Source organism: Haematobia irritans, chromosome 4, assembly GCF_050003625.1.
Source record: "Haematobia irritans isolate KBUSLIRL chromosome 4, ASM5000362v1, whole genome shotgun sequence".
Taxonomy (NCBI): Eukaryota; Metazoa; Arthropoda; class Insecta; order Diptera; family Muscidae; genus Haematobia; species Haematobia irritans.
This window is the reverse complement of record NC_134400.1, coordinates 58,648,853-58,674,220: the sequence shown is the minus strand read 5'-3', so window position 1 is coordinate 58,674,220 and position 25,368 is coordinate 58,648,853. Positions and strand designations below refer to the sequence as shown.

Sequence of the window (25,368 nt, the reverse complement as noted above, 5' to 3'; positions counted from 1 at the left end):
AATTGGCGTGTATATCAACCGATCTTCCTCAAATTCCGTACACCAATTTTTTGCTCCGATTTAGTTGAAATTTTGTACAGGGATTAGAATTAGCATTATAGCTATGCGTGTCAAATTTGATTGAAATCGATTCAGATTTAGATATAGCTCCCATATATAGCTTTCGCCCGATTTACACTCATATGACCACAGAGGCCAATGTTTTGCTCCGATGTAGTTGAAATTTTGCACAGGGAGTAGAATTAGCATTGTAGCTATGTGTGCCACATTTGGTTGAAATCGGTTCAGATTTAGATATAGCTCCCATATATAGCTTTCGCCCGATTTACACTCATATGACCACAGAGGCCAATTTTTAACTCCGATTTAGTTGCAATTTTGCACAGGAAGTAGAATTAGCGTTCAGATTTAGATATATCTCCCATATATAGCTTTCGCCCGATTTACACTCATATGACCACAGAGGCCAATTTTTAACTCCGATTTAGTTGAAATTTTGCACAGGGAGTAGAATTAGCATTGTAGCTATGCGTGCCAAATTTGGTTGACATCAGTTCAGATTTAGATATAGCTCCCATATATATGTTTTTCTGATTTAGTCAAAAATGGTCAAAATACCAACATTTTCCTTGTTAAATCGCCACTGCTTAGTCGAAAAGTTCTAAAAATTACTCTAATTTTCTTAAACTTCTAATACATATATATCGAGCGATAAATCATAAATAAACTTTGCGAAGTTTCCGTAAAATTGCTTCAGATTTAAATGTTTCCCATAGTTTTTTACTAAAACTGTGTTCCACCCTAGTGCATTAGCCAACTTAAATTTTGAGTCTATAGCAGAGAATGAAGCCGACCCATTTTTGTCGGCGGCGGCTAACACTAAATTTTTGCCTCCGGCGGCGGCGGCTTGACGGCTAAGCCGATAAAAAATTGTCTGTTCGGCTGCGCAAAATTATCTATTATAAAATCAATTTGAAGTTTTCCGAATTGTAATGAGATTAGTTGTACAACCAATCTTACAATCAAATTTACATTTCATTCAAATTTTTTGAGCTAAATTTTTGTAAAACTATTATAGCAACTTGATAATAATTTAATGAAAGTGGAAAGTTCAAAATTTTGGCAAAAACTATAACAAATATTATTAAAATTTTCTGATATAAATCAATATTTTAGATTAATTGGCGGCTAAATTTGAGTCGAGATGAGTCGACATATTCGGCGGCGGCGTCGACTGCTAAAAACGGGTCGGCGACGGCTAAAATCGGCGGCGCGACTCGGCGGCTTCATTCTCTGGTCTATAGATTTTGAAGAAGTCTATCAAATTCTGTCCAAATCGAGTGATATTTAAACAAACCTTTATATATAGCCCCCAACACATTTGACGGATGTGATATGGTATCGAAAATTTAGATCTACAAAGTGGTGCAGGGTATAATATACAATTACAATTTCTTTAATAATTCATTTTAAGGAATACAAACTTTGTGAAAATTTGCTTTTGGCTATTCCCCATCAAGTTATAATAAAATTTGCAGCAAATATGCATAATTTTATGCCTTTTTTACTGATATAGTTTTCACTTTAGCGGCAAAACTCGAACTTAGTACTCACCATTATGAACCGCTATTCAAGTATACACTTTGATCAGTTTTAATGCTTTCGTCCAATTAATTTTGATCAGTGATGTTTTTCAACTTTCAAAATATTAATATATGGAAGGATTTGGCTGGCGAGGAAGGAGTCTTATTTCAGTTGTGCGTGCTTTTGTGAATTTAATACAAACGTTTTTAATGACATCTTTACCAAATTCGAAAATTCGACACTCATCGCTCGACTTTCCTACAGAATACCCTAAATAACAATATTAATTAAAAAATAATCAATACCAACTTCATAACAATCAAATTCTGTATTTGGCAATAAATTTGTGTTTCTTCGGCTCTTGAAAGTCTAATCAAAATTTTTGTATCAATTAAACTTAATACTGTTCAAAATAAAAAAAGCACCAAAAGCACTAAATGAAAATGCCAGCAAGCACCAAGTTGGCGCTTTTTTGAAAAGGCACCAAAAAGGCAAGTTTGTGCTTTTTAGAAATCAAAAAGCACTAAATTTGGTGCTCAAAGCACCAAATTGGCAACACTGTCCGTCCGTCTGTTGAAATCACGCTAACTTCCGAACGAAACAAGCTATCGTCTTGAAACTTGGCACAAGTAGTTGTTATTGATGTAGGTCGGATGGTATTGCAAATGGACCATATCGGTCCACTTTTACGTATAGCCCCCATATAAACAGACCCCCAAATTTGGTTTGCGAGGCCTCTAAGAGAAGCAAATTTCACCCGATCCGGCTGAAATTTGGCACATGGTGTTAGTATATGGTCTCTAACAACCATGCAAAAATTGGTCCACATTGGTCCATAATTATATATAGCCCCCATATAAACCGAACCCCCGATTTGGCTTGTGAGGCATCTAAGAGAAGCAAATTTCATCCGATCCGGCTGAAATTTGGTACATGGTGTTAGTATATGGTCTCTAACAACCATGCAAAAATTGGTCCACATCGGTCCATAATTATATATAGCCCCCATATAAACCGATCCCCCGATTTGGCTGGCGAGGCCTCTAAGAGAAGCAAATTTCATCCGATCCGGCTGAAATTGGGTACATGGTGTTAGTATATGGTCTCTAACAACCATGCAAAAATTAGTCCACATCGGTCCATAATTATATATAGCCCCCATATAAACCGATCACCAGATTTGATCTCCGGAGTCTCTTGGAAGACCAAAATTCATATGATTCAGTTGAAATTTGGTAGGTGGTGTTAATATATGGCCTCAAACTCCCATGCAAAAATTGGTCGAAATCGGTCCATAATTATATATAGGCCCCATATAAACCGATCCCCAGATTTGACCTCCAGAGCCCCTTGGAAGAGCAAAATTCTTCCCATTCGGTTGAAATTTGGTACGTGATGTTAGTATATGGTATCCAACAACCATGCCGGAATTGGTTCCATTCAGCCCATAATTATATATAGCTCCCATATAAACCGATCCCCAGATTTGACCTCCGGTGCCTTTTGGAGAAGCAAAATGCATCCGATCTGCTTGAAATTTGGTACGTGGTGATCGTATATGATATTTAACAACCATGCCAAAAGTGGTCCATATCAGTCCATAATCATATATAGTCCCATATAAACCGATCCCGAGATTTGGTTTTGGAGCCTCTTGGAGGAGCAAATTTCATCCGAGTGAGTTGAAATTTGGTACATTGTGCTAGTATATGGTCGTTAACAACCATGCTTAACTAGGTCCATATCGGTCTATAGTTATATATATATCCCTCAGATAAATCGATTTCCAATCACAAAAAAATTGGTCCATATCAAGTTCATAATTGTATATAGCCCCCATATAAGTGACACCCATATTTCAATTCTGGCTCTCTACTTACCGTGCAAAAAGTCCATATCGATTCGTAATTATTTGTAAACCACAACCCAAGTATTTCGATTGTGGATGACAGTCTTTCGTAGAAGTTTCTACGCAATCCATGGTGGAGGGTACATAAGATTCGGCCTGTCCGAACTTGTATATACCGTATATACTTGTTTTTTAATGTATTACTTAGTTAATTTTTTACTTCTGAACAGTTAAATTTGAACTTGACAAAAGTTAAAACAAATTACTAACCCATAGGAAAATGTTGAACTTACTATGGGTACATGCTTCTTTAGCGACATACGAAGTTCAATATTAACACTGGTTAGTTAAAAATAACTCGTTAATGAGTAGTTATGCCTAAAGACAGGTATTAATAATGGAGTTAAGCATCTTATATGACAGTTATATATAAATCTGAATTAATTTTTTAAATCAATTTTTCAATTTTGTTTAGTTACTAAAATATAAAGTGCTTTTAAAATTTTGACTCCGACTCCGCAGCCCTGCCAGTGACAGCGCTTAAACTTATCATTGTTTGCATAAACAAATTGAGTTTCTCATAAAAATGCAAAGGCGTAAATGCAACATTCAGTACATATTCTCTTCTCTATTATCTTTGAGTCTTTCTCTTCTCTAGTTTTTGACGTAAATATAACATTTGGTATAATGTATGCCAATTTCCCATATACATTTTGTATTACTTTTTTTATCATTCGTTTTAATTTTAAAAATTTCCCCATATTATATTAGTTTTTCAATAATTAATATTGTTATTTCCTACCACTAAACTATTTTTAATCTTAGTTTAATTTGCGAAATAAAAGTATTTTATGCAACAAGTTTGGACTTAAAGTTGGCGATAGTATCTACTTCTGTCTTAGTATTTTCTTTTTCTATTGTTTTTGGTTTTAATTACTCACAGGTTAACATTATTTGTAAATTTTCCATAGAACAATTTCCATATGCGGAGAAGCAAACATGTATAATCCTAATGCAGCATATGTAACATTTGGTATGACGTCAGCCTATTTTCCGCTTTCTTTTTCTATTATCTATGTTGTACTCCTCCCAATGTCCATGCTAAATTATATTCTTTCTTCTCACTTTCCCCACAACAAACCACATACATACTCTGTAATTGGGATAGAGAAAAATTCCATTTGGTCGTGTGTGCGCGCCATCTAGCAATGTGCGAGTAGTACCCTGTGGCTGCCAGCTGAGTTCATCGAATAGCACTTGTAGCTGTTAAGTAACACGCTCGAATGTATTTGCGAACGCAAAGCAACCGAAAAGTCAAACATCACAATAGATGAATAAAAGAACTATTCAGTCATCAGCGTATCTATGAAACTAGCATAATTTTATTTTTCATATGACAACATAAAAACGTATTTTGTATCAAAATAAATGAAGGTGAGAAATCGCAAGTGCCTCGGAATCAGTGAAACAGTTTTTTACATTCAAATGAAGAACTTTTCTATGAAATATCTCGCGTTTATATTGGAAGTGTCTTAGTGAAATGAAAAACCATATACATATATGGAAATATTACCATTAAATTCTATGAAATCATTGTCGTGGTTTAAATACATTTTATGATTTTGCCATTCGGTTTTCAAATTTTCTTAATTTTATATGAATAAACTAAGAATATATTTCGATACGCTTCCAAATGCAGACATATGCGAGTATAAACATTGTGAACTGGGTCGAGCATCAAACACATTTGTTCGCCGAGATGTGTAAAAATAGTTCAGTGTTCTTGTTAATGTTCGAGCGAGTGTATTCCCGGGAAATCATATGAATTTTCCAAGTTTGTGTAAATAATAATTCAATACTAACTGTTGATACTGTAACTAAAAAATATATATCAATTTCTAACAATGATTTTGTTTGTTCTATTAAATATAAGGGGAAAATATGATCTAAATTATTTTTAAAGTGAAAATAAACTTGTCCGTCCAACAGAATAATCTACTTTTTTTGTGATCAAGGCATTGATGAATTTTTTCTTCGAATAGTAGTGTTTGCGTTGCGTTTTCTTTAAATTAATATTGAAACTTCTGGTAAAATTGTATTATACAAAAAAATGTTATCAAGTGAATAATATTAAGGTCTCAAATAAAAGGCTATACAAATTTAAGGTGCTAGTATATATTGTGGAAATGACTAAAATGTGAAATTATGTGTCATACATAGCCAACATATCATAAGAAAATAGCCATATATATTCCCTAAATGGGGAAAAATGAAGTAGGACGCCAAAGTGGTTGCATTAATGAATACAAAGTCACCTAAGGGAAACAATAAACTATGTATGTGTGTGTGTGCGAATCTATGTGTGAGAAAAAAAACAAACAAAACGCCTCAAACATTTTTCTAAATAAAATTTGCACCAACTGAATCTTATGGTAGTGAACATTTTTGTACCCTTCATTATAGAATTGGGGTATAGGAATTTTACCATTCCATTGGTAACACATGAATATTGGTATGTATAATCATGATCGTAGCGAGATTCGGAATCCATTTAGTGATGTCCGTTCTAGTATCAAAAGACAATTAGACTGTAGAGGATGGTGAATTGGCTGCTGAGAACATCCATCCATTGAAGGCGCTAGCGTCCCTACTTGTTTACGCGTTTGGTTCGATGCAAATAATAACAATAAAATACAAATAAAAACAAATTAACAGCGGGAAATAACTTGGAAGAGGCGGGAACATATAATTATTTATTTTTTGTACAAAATTTAACACCGTTTCATTAAAACAATTAAGTTGACCATCAAAAAATTGAAAATATTACAAATTACAAAAATGTATGGACCTAGCTAGCCTCGTCAATGCAACATTTGGTAAGACGCAAGCCTATTTCCCATCTTCTAAACCCTTTATCTTTGCTACTATATATAGTAAAAAAATAAAAGAAAAAACATTGTTGTTAATAATCAACTAATTGCTGAATTTATCGTATGGGTAAAACTGTTTACAATATTGTGACACTTTTTAGTTAATTCCTTTAATACATATTTTTGCAAATTATGACCCCAACTCTTGTCTCTATCGGTGCCTTAAAAAATAATCGGGTTTATACTAACAATAGTTTAATTGTCCCAATTGTACCTTATGTGTACCATAATTTTTCAAGCGGCCACATGTACCTCCTACCGGTGAACTGTTGACTTCAAGTGGGCACTTTCATTGTAATCGATATAAAATGATAGCATAATGCAAAATAAATTTTAAAATAGTGATTTCACAATTCTATTTACATTTTTTTAGTTACGGAAGAAATTTACTCCTCCAAGAGGATCCGGAGGTCATATCTCGGAATCGGTTTATGTGGGGGCTATATATATTAATGGACCGACATCGACTAAGTTTTACATGGTTATTAGAAAACGACTATATATATCTACGGACTGATATGGCCAACTTTTGCAAAGCTGATCTACATCAGTAACAACTATTTGTAACAAGTTTCAAGTCGATAGATTGGTTCGTTAGGAAGTTTGCGTAATTTCAACAGACGGACATAGTAGATGTACTCAGAATTTCACCATGACCCATAATATAAATCCTTTTAGGGTCTGAGGCCAATATGTCGATATTTTACAACCATCCTATGGTGGAGGGCAGGGCTGTGGAGTCGAGCCAATTTTGCTCGACTCCGGAGTCGACTCCTGGTAATATATCTAAATCTCATTTTAATACCACTAATTTGTAGTTCTTTTGTGGGGGTACAGTAAGTGGATCGATATAAAGTATCGTATTTATTTATGTGTGCAAAAAAAAGGTCTTAATTTCACACTAGATGCCAATTGAACTCTATATTTCAAATTTAGGGCAATGTTTAATAGCTAAAATAATGATATAAATACCCATCATAATATGAGAAGATACCAACAGTATATGTATTTGTGGACCAAAATTATTGATACCATCTCAAATCCTTTAAATTTGTTGCGAGCTATATAAAGGTTTATATTTCCATATGCATGAATTTGAATCTGAATCGATTTAGACAAAATTTTATATACTTCTACAAAATCTATGTACTTAAAATTTAAATCTAACTTTGGGGGACGTAACACAATTTTAACAAAAAATAAAAATGCAAGGAAAGTCTAAAGATGGGCGGGCCGATTATAATATACTCTGCACAACTTTGTATTTAGATCTACATTTTGATAAAATTTCAAATCAGACTTCTGCAAAACTCGGGCAATATTTGGGAAATATTTATAATTGTTTAGACAATTTCGCAAAAATGCATTTATGATTCATTCATTGAAAAATTTTAAAATTTGAGTCATTTCTACAAGTTTTCGACTTAGCAGCAATTTTTCCAAAATTGTATGTATTGTATTTTCTATAGAAATACAATTTTGCTAAATATTCTATAGAAACAAAATTTTGACTAAATTTTATATAGAAAAAAATATATCTATAGTAATAACAAGTAAGGAAAGTCTAAAGTCGGGCGGGGCCGACTATATTATACCCTTCACCACTTTGTAAGTCCACATTTTCGATACCATATCAAATCCGTCCAATGTGTTGGATGCTATATGAATCCATACACATATATTCTGTATATCTGAGCAGATCTGTACAGAGTTATGCAATACTTATATATTTTACATATAAGTCGGCTAATGCGCTGAGGTGGAACACAATGTTAGTAAAAAAATATAGGAAACATTTAAATATGATCCAATTTGGAGGCAACTTGGCAAAAGTGTATTTATGATTTATCGGTCGATAGATGTGTAATAGAGTAATAGGAAAATTTGAGTCATTTTGATAAGTTTTCGACTTAGCAGTGGCGATTTGATAAGGAAAATGTAGGTATTTCGGCCAGTTTTGCCTAAATAGGAAAACATATATATATATATATATATATATATATATATATATATATATATATATATATATATATATATATATATATATATATATATATATATATATATATATATATATATATATATATATATATATATATATATATATATATATATATATATATATATATATATATATATATATATATATATATATATATATATATATATATATATATATATATATATATATATATATATATATATATATATATATATATATATATATATATATATATATATATATATATATATATATATATATATATATATATATATATATATATATATATATATATATATATATATATATATATATATATATATATATATATATATATATATATATATATATATGGAATCTATATCGAAATCTGAACCGATTGCAATCAAATTTCGCATGCATAGTTACTATATTGAATCTACTCCCTGTGAAAAATTTCACGTAAATCGGATAACAACTTTGACCTCTGTGGTCATATGACGGAAAATCGGGCGAAAGATATATATGGGAGCTATATCAAAATCTGAACCGATTTCAACCAAAATAAACACGCATATGCATAACCTTAATTCTACTGCCTGTGCAAAGTTTCAAGTTCAATTCTACTCGCTCTGCAAAATTTCACGTAAATCAGAGTAGCACTTTTGCCTCTGTGGGTATATTAGTCCAAATTGGGCGAATGATATATATGGGAGCTATATCTAAATCTGAACCGACTTCAACTAAATTTTGCACAATTAACGATACTATAAAACGTACCCCTTGTGCAAAATTTCAAGCAACTCATGGCAAAACTCTGGCTTTTGAGGCCATATAAATCCAAATCGGACGAAAGATATATATGGGAGCTATATCTAAATCAGAACCGATTTTAATTAAGCACACATAACGATACTATTAAACGTACTTGTTGTGCAAAATTTGAAGCAAATCATGGCAAAACTCTGGCTTTTGGGGCCATATAAGTCCAAATCGGTCGAAAGATATATATGGGAGCGATATCTAAATCTGAACCGATTTCAACTAAATTTGGCACAATTAACGATACTATTAAACGTACTCGTTGTGCAAAATTTGAAGCAAATCAGGGCAAAACTCTCGCTTTTGGGGCCATATAAGTCCAAATCGGACGAAAGATATATATGGGAGCTATATATAAATCTGAACCGATTTAGCTGATATTTGGCAGTTATTACGGGACTGACAAAACATTCAGATGTACAAAATTTGAAGAACGTCGGTTCATAAATACGTGAATTATGCTCAAATCCGTGATAACTATATATGGCAGCTATATCTAAATCTGAACCGATTTTTTCCAAAATCAATATCGATTGTCTTCTACCCGAAGAAAGACGTTATGTCAAATTTGAGGACGATCGGGCTTAAACTGCGACCTGTACTTTGTGCACAAAATTACATATACAGACAGACAGACAGACAGACAGACGGACATCGCTAAATCGACTCAGAATTTAATTCTAAGCCGATCGGTATACTAAAAGATGGGTCTATAACAATTATTTCTTGGCGTTACATACAAATGCACAAACTTATTATACCCTGTACCACAGTAGTGGTGAAGGGTATACAAATTTGAATACATTTTTTATAGCAGTGAGTGTCAGTGAGCATCAGTAAGAAAAAAATATTTGAGAAAATTTGCTATAGAAATAAAATTTGATAATTTTTTCTTATAGAAATAAAATTTAGAAAAAAATTATCAATAAAAATACAATTTTAGAAAATTTTTTGTGTAGTAAATAAAATTCTGCAAAATATTCTACAGAAACAAAATTTTGACTAAATTTTCTATAGAAATAAAATTTTTACCAAATTTTCTAATAAAAAAATCTATTACTATAAAATTTTGGCAACATTTTCTATAGAAATAAAATTTTGGCAATATTTTCTATAGAAATAAAATTTTTACCAAATTTTCTAATAAAAAAATCTATTATTATAAAATTTTGGCAAAATTTTCTATAGAAATAAAATTTTGCAAAATATTCTATAGAAACAAAATTTTGACTCAATTTTCTATAGAAATAAAATTTTGACAAAATTTTCTATAGAAAAAAATATTTCTATAGTAATAAAATTTTGAATACATTTTTTTATAGAAATAAAATTTTGGCAAAACTTTTGATAGAAATAACATTTTGACAAAATTTTCTATATTAAATTAAAATAAAAATAATATCGATTGTTCAAAATATTTCAAATAAATTGATATGGGCATTAAAATGGATCGATCCAGCCCATCTGCTAGTCTAACATTCTAGGAAACATAAAAATATAGCCGTAATTGGAAGTTGATTTTCATTTACAATCATGCTGTACATTGATCGAATGAATAACGCAATGGAAACTATTTTGCGTAAAAACTTGCTTAGTTACAAAAATGTGAAGTGTTTTAAAAAATTTGGTTTAGCCGGAGTCGGAGTCGAGCCGACTCCAGCAAAATCTTCAGACTCCGACTCCGGTTCCACAGCCCTGGTGAAGGGTATAGAAAAGTAAAGTAAATACATTATAACACTTCCTGCCTTGCTTAGAAATAATTGAGTGAGTTCTCTGTATTCTTTTGATATCAAAATCAGCCACTTACCTAATTAGCCAAATTAAATTTTGTGCTGGCAAATTTCCGGACAAAACATCTACATCGGGAAAATTTCGCCAAAGATTCCACACCGATGCAATTGGTTATAATCTTTGACGGATTCAGCAATTCGGTCGAAAATGAAAATAGAGGTGCGCTACGGAACCTCGAGGACGGGGACCCCATGTGCAATATCGATCCCCAACCCCCTCATTTTCGCAATTTCTGAATAACAGGTTTCTGTGGCCACAACACGGATTCTTTACTACTAAGTCGGTAGGGCATGAAACTCTTAATTTCAGGTTCGCAGGTTCGGTACCCGCTTTGGTGAAGTTTTCCTAATGGTTGTGAACATGGGACGCAATACTCACGACTATGATTTTCGGCTTAGCATAGTATACACACACAAAAAAAATCGCGGATTCAATCATTTTTTTAATTGAAATGTCTTCAATCACGAAAATGATAGTATCAATCACCCATTTGGGTTGAAAACCAACACGATTTTCAATTGGTTTTTGAAATAAAATTCAATCAATGTTTTAATTGAATCAATTAAAATTTTAATTAACTTCGCGACAAAAATCGATCACCTACTTGATTGATTCAATTAAGTAATTAATTGATATTGGCAATAAATTTCAACCAAAAAATGTTTATATAGCGCCTAAATCTTATTTTATTTTATTTGAAATAAAAGAAAATATGTGATTCTTATCAAAGACAATAAACTTAAGGAAGATAGGAAATTGGCTTGCTTCGAGTATGAAACTAACACGGTAAATGGTTTGATCTCCTCAGTAGCCAATTTCCCATCTTTCTCAAGTTATTGTCTTTGATTCTTATAATAGATATTCAATTTTGTGAATTATGCCATAGACAAAAGAATTTGGTTCTTGTTATTTGTGTACTTTGTTCTAACATAGCTTAGACATACAATTACGAATCAATAACTTAAGGGTGAAAAAATAAACTATATGAATCATTATCTTCCTTATCATAATAACAATGTCAGCATGTTCCTTCTAATGTGTAGATGCGCCTAGATTTCCAATAAATCAGCAGCTTGTAAGCTAAATTAGTTTTTCTGAGAGTAAACAGAATAATTGAAACTAATTTTTGTTCAATTAAAAGTTAATTTTGTTAAACATTATATGCATAGAATACCAAGTTCAATTCTTAGTTCCACGTTGCAGATTTATAATCTTCTTTTGCTGTTGTAGTCTTTTAGCATAAAAGCAATATAACATTTGGTATTATATTGATGATACTTTACAAATTCTGGAAATAAAAAAATATAAATTCTGGAAATGAAAAAATAATTTTTTAGTATTTTAGGATACTTTTAATATTTTTTAATTCAAAAGATTTTTTTTTACCGTTACTAGAGATTGTTATGCAGCTCATGAGGCTGCTACAAAAAAAAAAAACCTAACAAAATAGCTAGAAAAAAAGCTAATTTTTTTGTATCAAAAGTCACATTTTTGATTGAAATTTAATAAACTTAAAGGCTTTATTTCACTTAAAATGCATATTATTTTCATTTTAATTCATTTTAATTCAACTTATGTGAGACTGTAACAATATCTAAGGCATATTAGCTCTGTTTACGTATTCGATACATTTTGGTTACTATCACAAATTTTTTACTGGAAGTCTTTCGTTTTGTGGGAGCTAACTTCCCAACACCTCTATTTTATTTACTTGTTATTTTAAAATATTAAATAATCTAAGCATGCTTTGGATTTGGTAAAAAAATGATTTGTCATTTTTTTAAATAAAATTTTAGTTTGGTTTTGAAATTGTGAGAAATTCGAAATACATTACTTTTATTTAAATTGTAGAAAATACCTACAGTTTACATTTCCCAGTAAAAAAAATGTTCCTTTTCTTCATCAGCTATCAAAGTGCTTTAAAAACGTGCTAACGCCAACTTAAATTTCCAAATTCAGACTAGACTTCAAGTAGAAATTATGGCATGTATACGTTTTTAAAGTAAAGTGTTGAAAAACATCTTCTATTTTTGAACGCTATTTTGGTTTGTGGTCAAGATACAAAAACTCCTCACATTTAAAAACTATTTCATTAATTCTTCCTACTTTAATGAAAATATACCCATTTTTAAGTTGAATCATTTAATTATAAGGACAAAACGACTTTATCGTCTTTTGGACATGGAAAACAGTTTATATAAGAGAAATTCACAAATGCTATTATAACCAAAGTTCGCGTTCGTATTTTAAGGAGATGAAATCTTTGGCCTCACGACAATATTTTTTCAGTGCACAAAACAATTCACTGAAAAATTTAATACTATTTTAATTTAGTAATATCGTAATAACTTTAGAATATTATAATAATATAAAAAGGAGAAGCGAGTCAAATGCTAATATACCCAATAATTTACTGACAGTTTATCTAACAATTTTGTATGGTAATAGTAGATTTAAAGTTTACGATAACTTTAATGAATGTGATGAAAAAAACTTTACAACAAGGTGTATTTGCTACAAAAATGACCGCATAATAGCTGGAATCATTATTAATGTTTCAACTGAGCTTTGAGTGGAAACCCTTATTCGTGCAGCAAGGCTTAGATAAAAACGCCGTTTTATCCATATTTCAATAGAAACATGTCGAAAATAAAAAAAGCCAAAAATAGCTAAAAGGGTCATGAAAAAAAGCCAGAAAAAAAGCTAAGAGCTAAATGCATTTTTTTCCCCGCTAAACGTCTTCAAAAAAAGCCAAATCTAGCGGGAAAAAAGCTACATTGGCAACGCTGGTTCAAAGTAAAAAATACAGGTAAAGCACAATTGCAATTCAGGTAAAGCACAATTGCAATTTAATGCAAACGCTACTTCACAACTTGAAGGTAAATCTTCCAACGAACCCATACCTCTCTTAGTTTTAAGAAAACTAGGAGTGAAAAAAATACAATTTTAAAATATTAATACGTTTCCCACCTTTTAATTGCAAACATATTCTTATATATTTGATAAAATGATGGAGTCGATTGATTGACCAATTTCATGAAATAGAATTGCTCACTAAAAGAAATGAATAAAAAATATATTATTTTAGTCCGTTTAATGTAAACAGGCTGTAATGGAAAACGGTATTCACATTTCACAATTGCTTTCCTTCAATAAACGTAGACATTTTTACAATACCACAAAACACAGGTAATTTCAAACAAAGATTATAGATTTGAGGAAATAGGAAATTGGCTTGCGGCATACCAAATGTTGCATTTACCAGATTAGTTTAAAACATGTTTGTAATCTTTTAGTTCTTTTTCGTTTTTATTTTTTAAATGAAAAATTTAATTTTCTTAATGAAACAATGTTAAATTTTAGGCAACAACAAAAAAAATTACATTTTCCCCTTTATGGAAATTTATTTCGCGCTCTTAATTTATATTTATTTGCATTCTAATGCTATGTCACTAATTGTCGTATACGCGTTTGGTTCGAGTATTAAACTAATGTGGTAAATGGTTTGATGTGCTCAGTAGCCAATCTCCCATCTTCTTTAATCTATAATCTTTGATTTCAAATGCGTTCTGCCATATATTTTGTTCAAATCTTTACCACATGGACATTTGTTGTTGCACACCTTATTTATTTTTCTATGATTTGTTATTGTTTTCAAAATGTGTATGCACACGAAGACAATAAACTTGAGAAAGATGGGAAATTGGCTACTGAGGAGATCAAACCATTTACCGTGTTAGTTTCATACTCGAACCAAACGCGTATACGACAAGTATTGACATAGCATTAAAATGCAAATCAGAAGAAATTAAGTGCACGAAATAAATTTCAATAGAGGGGAAAATGTAATTTTTTTGTTGTTGCTTAAAATTTAACATTGTTTCATTAAGAAAATTAAGTTTTTCATTTAAAAAATAAAAACGAAAAACAAATAAAAAATTACAAACATGTATGGAACTAACATGGTAAATGCAACATTTGGTATGACGCAAGCCAATTTCCTATCTTCCTCAAGTTTATGGTCTTTGTATGCACACATTTCGAATGCAGCAGAGAGAATCAAAGACAATAACTCTAGGAAGATAGGAAATTGGCTACTGAGGAGATCAAACCATTTACCGTGTTAGTATCATATTCGAACCATACGCGTATACGACAAGTATTAACGAAATAAATTTCCTTAAACGGGAAAATGTAATTTTTTTGTTGTTGCCTAAAATTTAACATTATTTCATTAAGAAAATTAAGCTTTTCATTTAAAAAATAAAAAAAATCAAATATATACAGCAGTAAGTTCGGCCGGGCGAATCTTAAATACCCACCACCATGAATCAAATATTATAGTTTCCTTTCAAATTTCAGGGAGGTTTGATGACATGCATTCTCCCAAGAAAAGCAATTCAATCAGTACACTTCCCGAAGATAAATGTAAAGATTTTACCTATGAAGACTATATCAGATTCTAGATTTATAAGGACCATTTTTGTTTGAGTTTTAGAGGAATGATTAACATCTCTTGTAAGTGTGCAAGCAAATGATGAAATAACGCCTTGATTTCAAATCTAAAATCTGTAGATTTTCATCCCCATTATTTAAATGATTACGAGTAGTAAAATCTGGAAATTTTACATTCAGTTTCAAGCAATTTTCATGATCAGTGCGCCTTCTATACCCTCAAGAAGTGAAATCGGCCTTACCAAATGGACCGAAAAGAACTAAATCCGATACACGATTTTGTGAGTCTAAAATACCAGTATATTTATAATTTCAGCAAATCGGATAAAAACTACGGTTTCTAGAAACCCAAGGAGTTACATCGGAGGATCGATCTTATGGGAGCTTACTAAAATATGGATCGATACTCACCGTTTTCGGCACACCTCTTTATAGCCCTAAAATACTTCTAGATTAACAATTTTAAGCAAATTGCATAAAAACTAAGGTTTCTAGAATCCCAAATAATAAAATCATTTTTTGCACATCTATTTATAGTCCTGAAAACCTCCAGCTTTTCAATTTCAGGCGAACTGAACAACAACTAAGGTTTCTACAAGCCCAAAAGGTAAAATGGGGAGATCGGGCGATCGGTCGATATGGGGGCTATACTAATTACACCCCATTTTCGACAAACGTATTTGTGGTCCTACAATACCACACTAATTGGATAAAAATTACGGTTTCTATAAGCTCAAGAAGTAAAATCTGGAGATCGGTTTATATGTGAGGGCTATATCAAAACATGGACCTATACTCATTATTTTCAGCATACCTTTTTTATGGTTCTACAATATCTCTACATTTCCTATTTCAGGCAAATTGGATAAAAACTACGGTTTCTATAAGCCCAAGAAGTAAAATCGGGAGATCGGTCTATATGGGGGCTATACCAAAACATGGACCGATACTCACCATTTTTGACACACCTCGTTATGGTTCTAAAATACCTCTAGATTTTCAATTTCAGGCAAACTGGATAAAAGCTACGGATTCTAGAAGCCCAAGAAATTAAATCGGGAGATCGGTCTAATGGGGGCTATACCAAAACATGGACCGGTACTCATCATTTTTGTGCACACCTCTTTGTGGTCCTAAAATACCAATAGATTTCCAATTTCAGGCAAATTCGAAAAAAACTACGGATTCTAGAAGCCCAAGAAACTAAATCGGGAGATCGGTCTATATGGGGGGCTATAACAAAACATGGACCGATACTCACTATTTTGGCAAACCTCTTTGTGGTCCTAGAATACCTCTAGATTTCCAATTTGAGGCATATTGGATAAAAACTACGGTTTCTACAGACTGAAGGATTAAAAATGGTTGTATCTTTTTTGTTTTTAATATTTTTTTTTTGTCTTTTGCAGGTTAGACCTCAAATCGGGAGGTCGGTTTATATGGGGACTATATCAAAACCCAGACCGATATAGCCCATCTTCGAACTTGACCTGCCTGCAGACAAAAGTTTGTGCAAAATTTCAGCACAATTGCTTCATTATTGAAGACTGTAGCGTGATTACAACAGACAGACAGACAGACGGTCATGGTTATATCGTCTTAGAATTTCTCCCTGATCAAGAATATATATACTTTATATGGTCGGAAATCGATATTTCGATGTGTTACAAACGGAATGACAAACTTATTATACCCCCGTCACCCTTCTATGGTGGTGGGTATAAAAATTACAAACATGTATGGAACTAACATGGTAAATGCAACATTTCGTATGACGCAAGCCAATTTCCTATCTTTCTAAAGTTTATTGTCTTTGGACAGAATGTTTTTCAACTGACACATTGTTTTTAAAGAGAATAGTGGATCATCTATGTATTATAAGGTCTATGATAAACCCAACCGTTCGTTATAGAGTTGCGTAGTTCCGGAGCGAACTAGTTCTTTGCAACTACTCCGTGGCTGGAACTAAATGAACTAAATCCGATACCATTAAGCTACGGTCAGACTAGTCAAATATTTGATCAAAACTGTCAAATATTTCTTTGCCATAGTCTGACCAACAAACTTTTGTTTGAAGCAAACAACAAAACAGCTGATTTTCGGCAAAGAAAGATGTTTGACATCAAATAAATATTTACCATGTTTGATCATAGTGTGAACACCATATGGCAAATATTTGCGCCACATTCCGTCAAATATTTATTTGATCTTACAAAAATTTTGCAAGAGCAAACACGGTCAAACAAAAATATAAGTTGTTTTATTTTAATGGAAAAGATGCATGTTTTTGATAAAAGATTATGCTCTATATGTGGAAGGCAACGATTCGTGGAATCAATCCCATATGTGGGTGATAGGAGTATTTATGTGAATATTTGACGGTTCATTGATATAGGAGATATGATTGAAATTTTGTACGTCCAGGAGCAGATTTTATTTAAGGTGTGTACGTGACACAAAATTGTTGTTACCTACGTAAATTGTGCTTATGGCAACAGCTTGAGTGTGTGTGATTAAAGGTCATGCGTGAGCGTGAGTCACGCAAATAATCTATTTGTGAGTGTGCGTGAGTAATAAAGAAATGCACTCACGCTTACCAATTGAATTCGCTTACAATTTTAGCCACACATATGATATTAAAAGCTTAGTAACAATCTCGATTTCAATGCTTACGTTGTCAGCCAGATTTACCAGCTAAATTATTCTGACAAGAATATGATTGACCATAAAACTAATAACGTCTATTTCTTTTGTGAGGCGATAATTTCTAAGTCGAGAGAATTTTCTTGAGCCACGAGTATGTATGAGACTTTACAGAGATTTCGTGAATAACGACATTTCTGATCGTGAGTATGCGTGAATAAAATTTTTACACTTGTGGGTGTGCGGACGTGAGCCTTTAAAAGATTTGCCTGAGTGAGGGTTCGTGAAAGTGACTCGTACCAAAAATATCGTGCGTGAGTAAAAATCTTTCGTCCTAGATGTTCGTGACCATGAGTAAAATATTATATAATATTAGTCTTTATGAAATTGTTTTTACATCCTGGAAAAGAATAGACGTTTATCACAAAAAGTATATACTTTTCTTCCAAATACACTTCCTTTCATCGAAAAGCAAATGAGAAACGAACTTTGTCTAAAATTTCGTTTGGGAAGAAAGAATTATTTTTTTGCGTGTACAATTTGTGCAGTTTAATATTTACCACTGTGTTGTAAAAAAATATTTTTACTTTTTTACACCCTGCGACAAACAGGGTAGTATAAATTAGTGCATATGCACGGATGAAAAAGACTGTTTTTCATATGTTTGGCTATAAACATTATATGTTTGGAACACAAATTTTTAAACACAATATTTTTGAGTGCAAGCATATAATGTTCATAAACTAGCATAACATGTTTGGGACATATATGTTAATATGTTAGAATATATTATGTTTGGGACATAAAATATTTGTAAATATAATATGCTTGGATGCAAACATATATTAATTTAGAAATAGCCTATAAACATATATGTGTTTAGTAGCTTGGAGCCATAAGCGTAGGAAGGCCTGTGGGGAGGGGGCTTAGACCCCCCCAGAAAAAGTTTAGCCCCCCCCAGAATTTGAAAGACTATTTACGATTTTCAATTTTTATAAAAATTAAACAAGTATATAAAACCGCACAAAGTTACGCTAAAGACTTTCATGCACAATCGTGGTAGCAGTTGCCGATGGCAATGTTTGAAGTGTGATATTTATGAAATAAAGCTGTGGTTGTGATTTAGTTTATTATTTATTATTTTGTTTAGTCTGATTTAGTCAATTTAATTAAAACAAGTACATACGGCCGCAAGTTCGGCCAGGCCGAATCTTATGTACCCACCACCATGGATTGTGTAGAAACTTCTACGAAAGACTGTGATTTAGTCCATACATGGTATATATTAGACAAAAAAGTTATGTATAGTTAAGTCTACAAATAATTACGAATCGATATGGACTTTTTGTACGTAGAGAGCCAGAATTGAAATATGGGGGTCGCTTATATGGGGGCTGTATACAATTATGAACTTGATATGGACCAATTTTTGTGTGATTGGGGATCGATTTATCTGAGGGCCATATATAACTATAGACCGATATGGACCTAGTTAGGCATGGTTGTTAACGACCATATACTAGCACAATGTACCAAATTTCAACTCACTCGGATGAAATTTGCTCCTCCAAGAGGTTCCAAAACCAAATCTCGGGATCGGTTTATATGGGGCTATGTACGATTATGGACTGATATGGACCACTTTTGGCATGGTTGTTAAATATATACTACCACCACGTACCAAATTTCAAGCAGATCGGATGAATTTTGCTTCTCCAAAAGGCACCGGAGGTCAAATCTGGGGATCGGTTTATATGGGAGCTATATATAATTATGGACTGATAGGAACCAATTCCTGCATGGTTGTTGGATACCATATACTAACATCACGTACCAAATTTCAACCGAATGGCAAGAATTTTGCTCTTCCAAGGGGCTCTGGAGGTCAAATCTGGGGATCGGTTTATATGGGGCCTATAATAATTATGGACCGATATCGACCAATTTTTGCATGGGAGTTTGAGGCCATATATTAACACCACATACCAAATTTCAACTGAATCAGATGAATTTTGGTCTTCCAAGATGGGGGCTATATATAATTATGAACCGATGTAGACCAATTTTTGCATGGTTGTTATAGACCATATACTAACACCATGTACCAAATTTCAGCCGGATCGGATGAAATTTGCTTCTCTTAGAGGCCTCGCAAGCCAAATCGGGGGATCGGTTTATATGGGGGCTATATATAATTATGGACCGATGTCGACCAAGTTTTGCATGGTTGTTAGAGACCATATACTAACACCATGTACCAAATTTCAGCCGGATCGGATGAAATTTGCTTCTCTTAGAGGCCTCGCAAGCCAAATAGGGGGATCGGTTTATATGGGGGCTATATATAATTATGGACCGATGTGGACTAATTTTTGCATGGTTGTTAGAGACCATATAATGACACCATGTACCAAATTTCAGCCGGATCGGATGAAATTTGCTTCTCTTAGGGGCCTCGCAAGCCAAATCGGGGGATCGGTTTATATGGGGGCTATATATAATTATGGACCGATGTGGACCAATTTTTGCATGGTTGTTAGAAACCATATACTAACACCATGTACCAAATTTCAGCCGGATCGGATGAAATTAGAGGCCTCGCAAGCCAAATTTTGGGGTCCGTTTATATGGGGGCTATACGTAAAAGTGGACCGATATGGCCCATTTGCAATACCATCCGACCTACATCAATAACAACTACTTGTGCCAATTTTCAAGTCGATAGCTTGTTTCGTTCGGAAGTTAGCGTGATTTCAACAGACGGACGGACGGATGGACGGATGGACGGACGGACGGACGGACGGACGGACGGACATGCTCAGATCGACTCAGAATTTCACCACGACCCAGAATATATATACTTTATGGGGTCTTAGAGCAATATTTCGATGTGTTACAAACGGAATGACAAAGTTAATATACCCCCCATCCTATGGTGGTGGGTATAAAAATAGTAATTGATAATAAAACTATTCTTTCATAAATTAATATCTTAATAATGCTGCAAAAAAGCGTCGCCAAAAAAGAAGCGAAAATGTTCTTTTTGGATCCGAAAGTGGTGCAAAATTGGCGTAGAAGCGGTGAATGTAATATGAATTTGTCATAGGAGGGATGTCCATCGAACAGCCGTTGCAATTGATTTGCATCACTTCTTAAGGTGTGATCCGAATTCAGTGTTTTGAATGTGAATTCAAAAATTGTGTGATATTTTCCCAGCTAAATAATTTTTATATTTTTTATAATTGTTAATGCATTCCAAAGCTTGATTGTAACATTTTCCGACTATTTCGAAAAAGTATTGATTTTTCTATAATGGATTTGTAATTTTTGTGGCAAAATTACTCTTTTTTTAAACTAAAGGGTGATTTGTTAAGAGCTTGATAACTTTTTTTTTAAAAAAAAACGCATAAAATTTGCAAAATCTCATCGGTTCTTTATTTGAAACGTTAGATTGGTCCATGACATTTACTTTTTGAAGATAATTTCATTTAAATGTTGACCGCGGCTGCGTCTTAGGTGGTCCATTCGGAAAGTCCAATTTTGGGCAACTTTTTCGAGCATTTCGGCCGGAATAGCCCGAATTTCTTCGGAAATGTTGTCTTCCAAAGCTGGAATAGTTGCTGGCTTATTTCTGTAGACTTTAGACTTGACGTAGCCCCACAAAAAATAGTCTAAAGGCGTCAAATCGCATGATCTTGGTGGCCAACTTACCGGTCCATTTCTTGAGATGAATTGTTCTCCGAAGTTTTCCCTCAAAATGGCCATAGAATCGCGAGCTGTGTGGCATGTAGCGCCATCTTGTTGAAACCACATGTCAACCAAGTTCAGTTCTTCCATTTTTGGCAACAAAAAGTTTGTTAGCATCGAACGATAGCGATCGCCATTCACCGTAACGTTGCGTCCAACAGCATCTTTGAAAAAATACGGTCCAATGATTCCACCAGCGTACAAACCACACCAAACAGTGCATTTTTCGGGATGCATGGGCAGTTCTTGAACGGCTTCTGGTTGCTCTTCACTCCAAATGCGGCAATTTTGCTTATTTACGTAGCCATTCAACCAGAAATGAGCCTCATCGCTGAACAAAATTTGTCGATAAAAAAGCGGATTTTCTGCCAACTTTTCTAGGGCCCATTCACTGAAAATTCGACGTTGTGGCTCGTTATTAAGTCTATTCATGATGAAATGTCAAAGCATACTGAGCATCTTTCTCTTTGACACCATGTCTGAAATCCCACGTGATCTGTCAAATACTAATGCATGAAAATCCTAACCTCAAAAGAATCACCCTTTATTTGAAAAAAAGAAAACAAAAAATTACACATTAAAATATGAAAAAAATGAAGTAAAAAAACTTCCTGTGTAGTTAAAATAATTAACTTCTTTGTGGAAGTGCTTTTAAAGTTGTGCCTTTAGAACAACTCCCATTATTTTTTGCTGGGAAAAGTGTGGAACTACTTTAAGTTGCTTTATTATAAATTAATTGTAGAGTTATTTTGATGTCTAATTTTTTATTAATTTTTATGAAATAAAACATTAATTGAAGTTATAACTTCAGTCTACAAATTTTTAGCTAGGGGGGCTATAGCCCCCCCTAAGAAGATTGTCTAGCTACGCTAATGCTTGGAGCGCTATTTAACAGGGAGCGATATTGAATTAAGTTGGTGGTTGTTGCTTGTTATTACAAAATTAACATTTTATTTTTCCTTGGGCAATTGATCAGCTACTTCTTTGATCCTTACAAACTGTGTGGTCCGCTGTTCGAATCCCCGTCCGGCAAAAGGTAAAATTAAAATAAAAAAAATCATACAATTGAATAATTTCTTCTACAATGTTTGTATTACAGAAAAAGGTGCTAAGAACTAAAAAATCTCGTGGAAGTGAGAAAGATGTGGGGGAATATACAATTGGGCAGAAACAAAATTTTGAGCATTCATGTCGAAAACCTATGTTGTTAGCACCTATATTACCTGTTTATTTTCATAATTCATTATGATTGTAAATAAATAAATAAATAAATAAAATTTTGAGCACAATATTGTTTAGGAGAATTTTTTTTAAGCATATAATATTTTTGGGTGCAAAATGCTTCCAAACATATTATATGTTCACATAATAACATATTGTTTTTGGAAGACAACATTATTGAATTTGGATGCAAAAATACAAAATGTTTGGAACTTAGACTACCCAAACATATATTGTTTAGACCAATATGCTTTCAAACATATTATATATTGGAAGAGATCAAACATATAAATGTTTGGGCAATACCCAAAAATGTATATGCTTGAAGCAAGATATGTTTGGGAGTATATGTTACAGAAGCGATTTTTTGTGAGTGTGTGGAAGGAGAAGAGGTAGACACATAGAGTCTTTTACAATATTGCTCAGTGTCGGAATCTGAGCCGATCTAACCATGTCCGATTGTCTGTGAACACATTTTTGTAATTAAAGTCTAGGTCACAGGTTAAATCCAATCTATTTGAAATTTTGCACAAGTGTGTTTTGGAAGAAATCAGTTCAGATTTAGATATATCTCCCACATATATCCATATCGGTTCAGATTTAGATAAAGACCCAATATATATGTTCTTCAAATAAGACCAAAATACTACGATTTTCCTTGTAAAATCACCACAATAATGACTCAAAATTTCCTATATCTCTAATATGTATGTATCGACCGATAAATCATAAATGCACTTTTACGAAATTGCATAAAAATGCTTTGTTTTCTAACATTGTGCTCCGCCCCAAGGCATTAGCTAAAGCTTTTTCATAAATGAAATATTTTTTATTGGAATAAAGTATTTATTTAATTTCGTTGTAATTTTTCTTAATGTACACTTGGATATCGATATTTTAATTAGTTCCGCCTTAATCCCAATTAACTAGCTTTATTTATGTCACATCAGTGCTCAAAAACATTTGGTCAAACAAAATTATCCATTTTGATGGTTTGATCAAACTTTTGTTGCAAGAAAATATTTGCCATAGTGTGAACACAGGTCAAACTTGTTTTCCCTAACTTTTATTTGAACGTGTTTGATCAAATAAAAACTGTCAAATATTTGAACGCAGTGTGACCGCAAATAAAACTTTATGTCAAACAAGTTCTGTTTGAAACAAATTCGATCAAACACATTCGTGTCAAATATTTGACTAGTCTGACCGTAGCTTTACTCTTTCAGCTCCTCAGTTCCTTATATTCATTTCGTTGTGTACTCATTCCATTTCTTTCGCTCTTTATGACAGTTGCCAGATCCTTAATGAAGATATCGAAACTGTTCCAACCTAAATATCAATACCAAAAATTATGTAAATCAACAAAACCGGTACAATGCGGAAGAATATTTTCCGTAATAGAAACATATCATGAACGAAAGGCGAACTCTTTTGGTCTAAAGTCGGCAAAATACATAGTAACATTTGATTTTCTCTATGAAAAAATTTAAACATGATATTTATTTCTAAAATAAATGTAGATCTTTGTATTAGTAATGATCTCTGAAAAATTTTCTACAGAGTTATACCATTATCTAATTTTAGTCCCAAAATCTTTATTACACAAATTAATGTTGAAGAAATTTGATTAAATTCTTGTGAATTTTTATGTTTTACTTACATTTAGTGTTCATGCGTTTTATATATGGGATTCTTTAAGCACTTTTCCTTATCTGGATCCAAAAGGAACTGTGGAACTAAATGATGGAACTAGTTCCTTTTTAGGAGCGGATCTGAAAAGACCGATCACTTTAGTGAGTCGGGATCGCCCAACTCTAGTTCGTAACGAGTTACTTCCACAGACTGATCTCTCCATCATACGTTGTTGAATACAAAGACAATAAACTTAAGGAAGATAGGAAATTGGCTGGCGTCATACCAAATGTTGCATTTACCATGTTAGTTCCATACATGTTTGTAATTTTTTATTTGTTTTTCGTTTTTATTTTTTAAATGAAAAACTTAATTTTCTTAATGAAACAATGTTAAATTTTAAGCAACAACAAAAAAATTACATTTTCCCCTCTATTGAAATTTATTTCGTGCACTTAATTTCTTTTTCTTTTATTTGCATTTTAATGCTATGTCAATACTTGTCGTATACGCGTTTGGTTCGAGTATGAAACTAACACGGTAAATGGTTTGATCTCCTCAGTAGCCAATTTCCCATCTTTCTCAAGTTTATTGTCTTTGGTTGAATAAATACCCATTCTCATGTTCTCTCTGAGACATGGATCCACCACTATACTCCAGAAACAAAAGAACAATCCAAACAATGGACTGAAGCTGGAGGAATTGCCCCAAAG

General features: G+C 32.8%; 1 protein-coding gene across 4 annotated transcripts in view; it reads left to right on the top strand.

Moving 5' to 3' along the window:
• The first annotated feature begins 4,717 nt into the window (after positions 1 to 4,717).
• The window catches only part of Ca-alpha1D (Ca[2+]-channel protein alpha[[1]] subunit D), a 239,320-nt gene continuing 218,669 nt past the window's right edge, over positions 4,718 to 25,368 (top strand). For 2 of the 4 annotated variants that reach the window (XM_075304026.1, XM_075304023.1), the window contains exon 1: positions 4,718 to 4,867. The gene's annotated coding sequence lies outside the window, so the exon portion shown is untranslated. Of the gene's footprint in view, positions 4,868 to 5,143; positions 5,274 to 25,368 lie in introns of those variants that run through there. The other 2 variants (XM_075304024.1, XM_075304025.1) reach the window with 2 other exon arrangements.